The sequence below is a fragment of the Pyrus communis genome, chromosome 15 (assembly GCF_041283825.1).
Source record: "Pyrus communis isolate YQ-2024b chromosome 15, ASM4128382v1, whole genome shotgun sequence".
In the NCBI taxonomy this organism is placed as follows: Eukaryota; Viridiplantae; Streptophyta; class Magnoliopsida; order Rosales; family Rosaceae; genus Pyrus; species Pyrus communis.
The window spans coordinates 15392790-15398954 of NC_142579.1; positions in this window are offsets into that span (position 1 = coordinate 15392790).

Consider the following 6165-nt stretch of genomic DNA (forward strand, 5'->3'; position numbering starts at 1 on the left):
TGTGTTTCACAAATTGTACATATGACGTGTGACTCATCAAACCTGAACGAGTCACTAAGGACGTCACGCGACGGCATTTGGCAGAAAATAGTTAATGAATTATCTTTATTAATTCTTTAATTAATTTTAATTTAAATCAAACATATTAATTTATTTGAATTAATTGATGAAGTCAAATCACGGTTCTTTTGTTAATGAATCAAGTCCACAATCAAGAACTAATCTCGCTGTCAGCAAGACGTGGAGAACTTATAAATTCGAGGCTCCAAAACAAAGAAGGTTAGAGATTCTTCCACACACTCAGATGCTAAAGCTCTCAAGCCCCAAACACTCTCAAACACCCAAAAGACTCAGAAAGCTCTTTGTGTTCTTCGTCACACTCGTGAAGAATCATCAAGCGCCACTACATGTGCCAATTCTTCCATCGCCACAAGCCAAAATTTTAATTTTAATTTTTAAATAAGGATGGTTATTTTATTAAATTCGCACATGGCTCCCAAAATGTTAGGAATGTCCCTCATGTCTATGCATATTATTTGATCCATGTTGAGGGAAAAGGATCCTCTCCGAATCTCTTCCACCTAATCCTCCTCATCAAACAATCCGGGCCCTTGAAATTTGATCCAACGGCTAAAAACAGGGGCCCACTTTAAAAGTTATAATAATTTTAGCCGTTGGATTAAATTTCAAGAATCTGGATTGTTGGATTAAATTTCAAGAGTCCAGATTGTTTGATGAAGAAGACTAGGTGGAAGAGATCCGGAGAGGATTACTTTTCAATGTTGAGGACAAGAAAGGCCCACCAACTAGGAATAAGACCACCGCGTCCCACGTGATTTTGGTACACAACATTGTTCATCTCCTTGTCTGAAAATGATCTCAGTCCCACCAGTGTTTCCGTTTATCCCTTCATTATTTAATGCATGGTTTCTTCCAGAACCCTATCATCTGCATGCGTTCTGTATATCAGACAGATATGTCTGTGTAATTGTTTTCTTTCAATTTCTCTTTCCTTAAGCTGTAAAATTGGAAATAAAAAATGAATATATCTTCTATTAAAGTTCGTTAGATTCGATTCAATATCAGTCGATTATTATGATTTGATAAGTTTGATTTGGATTTCCAACCCTACTAATCTGACTAAAAATGCATAGGCGGACCCTTATGCATACACATGCATGGGACACTCTAGCACCTGCTCCAGGGGTGTGTGTGTGTGTGTGTGTGTTTTTGTGTGTAAATAATGCAGGCTGCTCTTTAACCTAATTTCTGTCCATTTCTGATCAGTGGTTGCAATATTTCCTTTTATTTTGATACTTGGTAGAAATTGTCAACTTCACAAACTCTTCCCTGGTTATTATGCTGGAAAAGAATACGTACGTGCCCTACACATCTTGTTTGGAAAATTAAGACGTTCCTCGGTCTTTATTTCTCAAAACAATGCAACATCTAAACCCTAACGAATAAAATGAAGCTATAGAAGGTATTTTCTGAATGATTTACTCATAACACAAAGGCGTATATTTATACAATGTATATGCTTGGTGTACAAGTAAGAATCTCATCCTATCAAAAAGTACAATGAGAATCAGATTACAATATTAATTCCTAATCCTTAAAGATATAGTTGACTTTGACAAGACTCCAACATCACCCCACAAATTGGACGGCCGAGAGGAGATAACTTTGGATCGAAGCAGAAGAAACTGCGGTTTAGAAAGACCTTTGGTCATTAGATCCATAGGTTGATCCAAGGGTGGAATGAATTGTACTTTATGTATGCCAAGCTTAACACATTTGTGAACAAAATGATAATCCAACTTTATATGCTTTGTGCGAGTATGAAAAATCAGATTAGCTGCCATGTAGGTAGTACTGAGACTATCACAAAAAAGATAAGTGGGCGTAGAAAGCACACACTAAAGTTCATGATGTAAGTAGGATATTGAATTTGGTATTAGCCGGAATATCTCGTAATTAAAAATTAAAGTATGCTAGATTGACTAGCCAAAGTCACCAGTCAACTAAGTTCAAATTTGTTAGTTAATCAAACACAAATTAACCAATCAAACTTAGCTTTTGTAAGTTGTCCTAGTAAAAAATAGTCCAGTACACATATTAATAGCTAAAATAAGCGACATGAACTAGACACATGAACTAGTCAACAAGAACAAATTCATCATAACTAAACCAGGAAACAAACTTAGTAGACTAGTACGTTAGCCTAGTCAACAACAACACAGTTATATCTCACAATGCAGCAGCACATAGTTAAGCACCTTCACATATAAGTTTATCAACTAACTAGTTCATACAACATACCATGAACATATATGGATATGTAAGTAAGTTTAAGCATGAAGAAACACAAAAAGTTTTGATCGGAAAAGCCCACATCTGGCTTAAAAAACTAGGGACTCCACGAAGTCCAATCCATAAATAAGGAAAAGGCAAGCTCAAGAGCTTTGAATGCACTTTATCTCTCTAAAATTTAATCTGGACAACCAAAGAACAAATCAGCCCTAAGAATTGTTTTTAAGCAAAAAGATTGTATGTTTTAAGCTAGCAAGTACAAGAAACATTTGTCAACCCAGAAAACGATTTGAGCAAATCAAGGGCTAAAAGCAGTCCTTGAGCAAAAATGTGTCAGTCAACCCATATGGACTGTCTTAATTTATGTGCCCAGTTAGCTGGAAGGCAACTAGAATTTCTCATCATACAACATCACTAATCAAAAGGTAGTAGAAATTTTAAACATGAAATGAATATGCATGAACAAACCTTTGAAGTGATTGCCCAAAACCTTGAGTACATATTCCAACAATAGCAACCCTTTGTGCATAGTATGTCCTAAACTAATTTGAGCATATGGTGCATATTACATTATCAACAAAGAAAGCCAACACACATAAGGCTAGACTTTACAGAGACCCGAAGAGATTTAGCATAGGTGGGAGCAAGAGCATGATACTCAGACTCTGCACTAGAACACAAGACGGTAGGCTGCTTTGTAGAGCTCTAGGACATGAGATTGGCACTAAAGAAAGAAGATACCCAAATGTTGAACAATGGGTGTCCAGACAACCTGCCTAATCATCATCAAAATAGCCATAGAGAACAAGTGGACCACGGTGAGGCCAAAACACTAAAACCCAAGTCTAATGAACCTTTAAAATAATGAAGAACACATTTGGCAGCAATTGAGCAAGGTTGTAAAAGACACTAGGCGCTAATCGGGCGGTGGGCTGGGGCCTAGGGCGTAAGAGCTTAGGTAAGGCCTAGATTGAGGCATAGGCAGACTAGACGGATTTAAGTAAATTTATTATATATTGTATAAATAAGTGTTTATTTATACTTAAAAAGTACATAATGTTTAATGACATATAGATTATAAAGTATTGGAACATAATGATTAATGAAAAACATGGGGAATAAGCATATAATGTGTGTTCCTCTAAGTATGTGACAAGTCTCTTACAATTTATTAAAAAAATAAACTGTAAAATGAAAGTTTTCTATTTTTTGTCTAAATGGGAGCCACGATCTAGGCAGGTTTGGGTGGGCTAGGCGGGCGCCTAAGCAGGCCTAGGCGCCTTTTCTTAAATTTCAAATGCCTAATGATTAACCGGAGCAGTAGCCAGCCGCCTAGCACCGCCTTTTTAGAATAGTGCAAATGAGACATAGTAGAATGAGTAATAAACTGAGAAATATGATTCACCGCAAAGGCATATCAGGACAAGTCAAAGTGAGATAGTATAATGACTCAAGGAGGTGACAAAACTCAGTGGGATCAGAAAAAGGAGTACCATCCTGATTAGAAAGCTGTGATCTGGAGGCAATTAGTGTAGTAGCTGGCTTGCAGTCAAGCATGTTCGTGTGTTTTAGAGAATCAAGAGCATGCTTGGTTTGTGTCAGATGGACACCGGAGAAAGCATGATGTACCTAGCCGATGAACACTAGATTTGTTGGGCAAACCTTTAGATATTGCATGCCATTTTTTACCTCTTGGCGCCAAAATTGTGCCTTGCCCTGCGAATAACTTTGATCATGTAAAGGTTTTGAGTAACCCTAAATGTTGATTAGCTTTGCCCTGCCAACTCAAAAATCTGTCAGGTAAAGTTTCTTCTCTTGATGAAAATGTGTTCGTCGGACAAAATTTTGTAGGCAAGTCCTAATTTCTAGTAGTGCAAACAACCCTAAATAATTAATATCGATTCTTGTTTTTAATTATTACGTACTTTTTTCTTCAATATCTGTTTAAATAAAAAAATGTTTAATAGTCATGGCATGCAACAATCTTTGTAAGTTTTTATTTATTTTTTATTTATAAATATATTGTTGAGGGGAAGGGAGGGTACAAAATTATTACAATAATTTAGGGGAGGAAGAGTTTCGAACTGGGAACGGACGGGTGGAAACCTAACACCCTATCTATTAGGATATTAATGCATATGAAGACTGTATCGGAGGGTGCTTGTCGACCAAGGATGCTACATATCTTTTCCACACTAGACAGCAGGAGACATGATGTTGACTCCATAAGACCTTATGCTCACGTAGAGTTAAGAGCAGAGGAAGAAACTACTACAAAACTTACGTGGCATGTAGTCCATCACAGCACAAGTCTTAGTAGCTAGTAAGAATCGACGTACGTACAGTACCCTTCATCGGTCTATAAAGACCCTTAGCCATCAAAACAACCTCCAAGCAGATAGACAGAGAGAGTAAGAGATTAATTGATCAATATTAATTCGTACTACTAATTCTGTACTAGCTTGCTTAGCTGAAAGGAGCAGTACTCTAGTTCGGATCGATGGCTGCGATTCCCTGCAAGAACCTTGTTGTTGTGGCTTTGTTCTTGCTTTGTTTCATCTCAATCACAGCTCAAGGTACGTAAATCATGTAGACATATATTTTTCTTCTTAATAATTGTTTGTAATTCTTGACTATTTGCTATATTTAACTATAAACATATTTATCGAACGAACTAAATATTTTAACGCATGGTGTTAATGTGTTGTAATTTGTTGCAGGAAGGAGTTTGGAATTGGGAGTTGTTAGTAAGGGAGCTGCTGATGCTCATCAGAAGAAGAGCCATGATCTTCATGACACTACCTTTAAACAGAAACAGGATGATGATCAAGGAGTAGTACTGCCAGACGAGAGTAATGATCTACTGGCTATGGATTACACTCCAGCAAGAAAAAAGCCTCCAATCCATAACTAAGTTAATATAGTAGTCTTGCCCAAGGGAAGATAAATGGAGTAATAGTTTAGTCTCAATCTCTATATATCTTCATGTTCTCCTTTGTAATTACATACCAAGCTTTATTATCTATATTCTAGTAAAAAGTAAAAATTGTATTGGTTGCAGTCCTAATTTTATTAGGAATTTGGTTGTGTAAATCCGACTAGATTATGTACAGGAATCCTATGAGATCTAGAAGAGCTTTCCTTTTACAACTTGTATTACTTTGAGAACAAGTTCTCTCTCCCTTATTAGTATAAATAAAGGCACATGGCATGAGGGATACATATAGAGAATTCCTCAAGGCTTTCTATTCTCTTTTTGTCTGGAGCTAACTCTCTCCCTCTCTTTTCCCTTAGTAAAATATGCCTACAACATGTTATCAGCACATTCTCATTGCTGCGCTAAGGAACTAAAGGATTTTGGAGAAGGATATTCTACAACTAACAATCAAAGGCTTTTATTGTTTCCATATAATTCAGGTTCTTCTAAAACACGAAATTGATATTTAATAAGCTTTGCTAGCATGAAAATATTAACCGTGATGCATGAATCTCAAATTTATGTTATTCGATATTGCGATGGTGAATTGTGCAAGTACAAAGAAAAACAAGAAAATAGAAGTAAAAATAGGATTTTCTTTCAAAACCCTAATCGTTAAGCCGAGACGAGCCAAGTCGCAGCCTGAAGCCGCCTCCAATACGACATGGTTTTGGCATCATATTCTACAGCCCAAATCTTTTAGGCCTATTGTGCGCTAAAGCCCAAGCCTAAGAGTTGGGCTTTCAATTTTTCTCGGCTCACCTCAACTTCTGATATATTCCCCGCTGCTGCGGCATTCAGCCAGATGATGCTGGGCTGCCCTCATCTCAGCTGAAGCCCCAAGTTGGGCTCCTCTCTGTTTTCAGCCCACACAC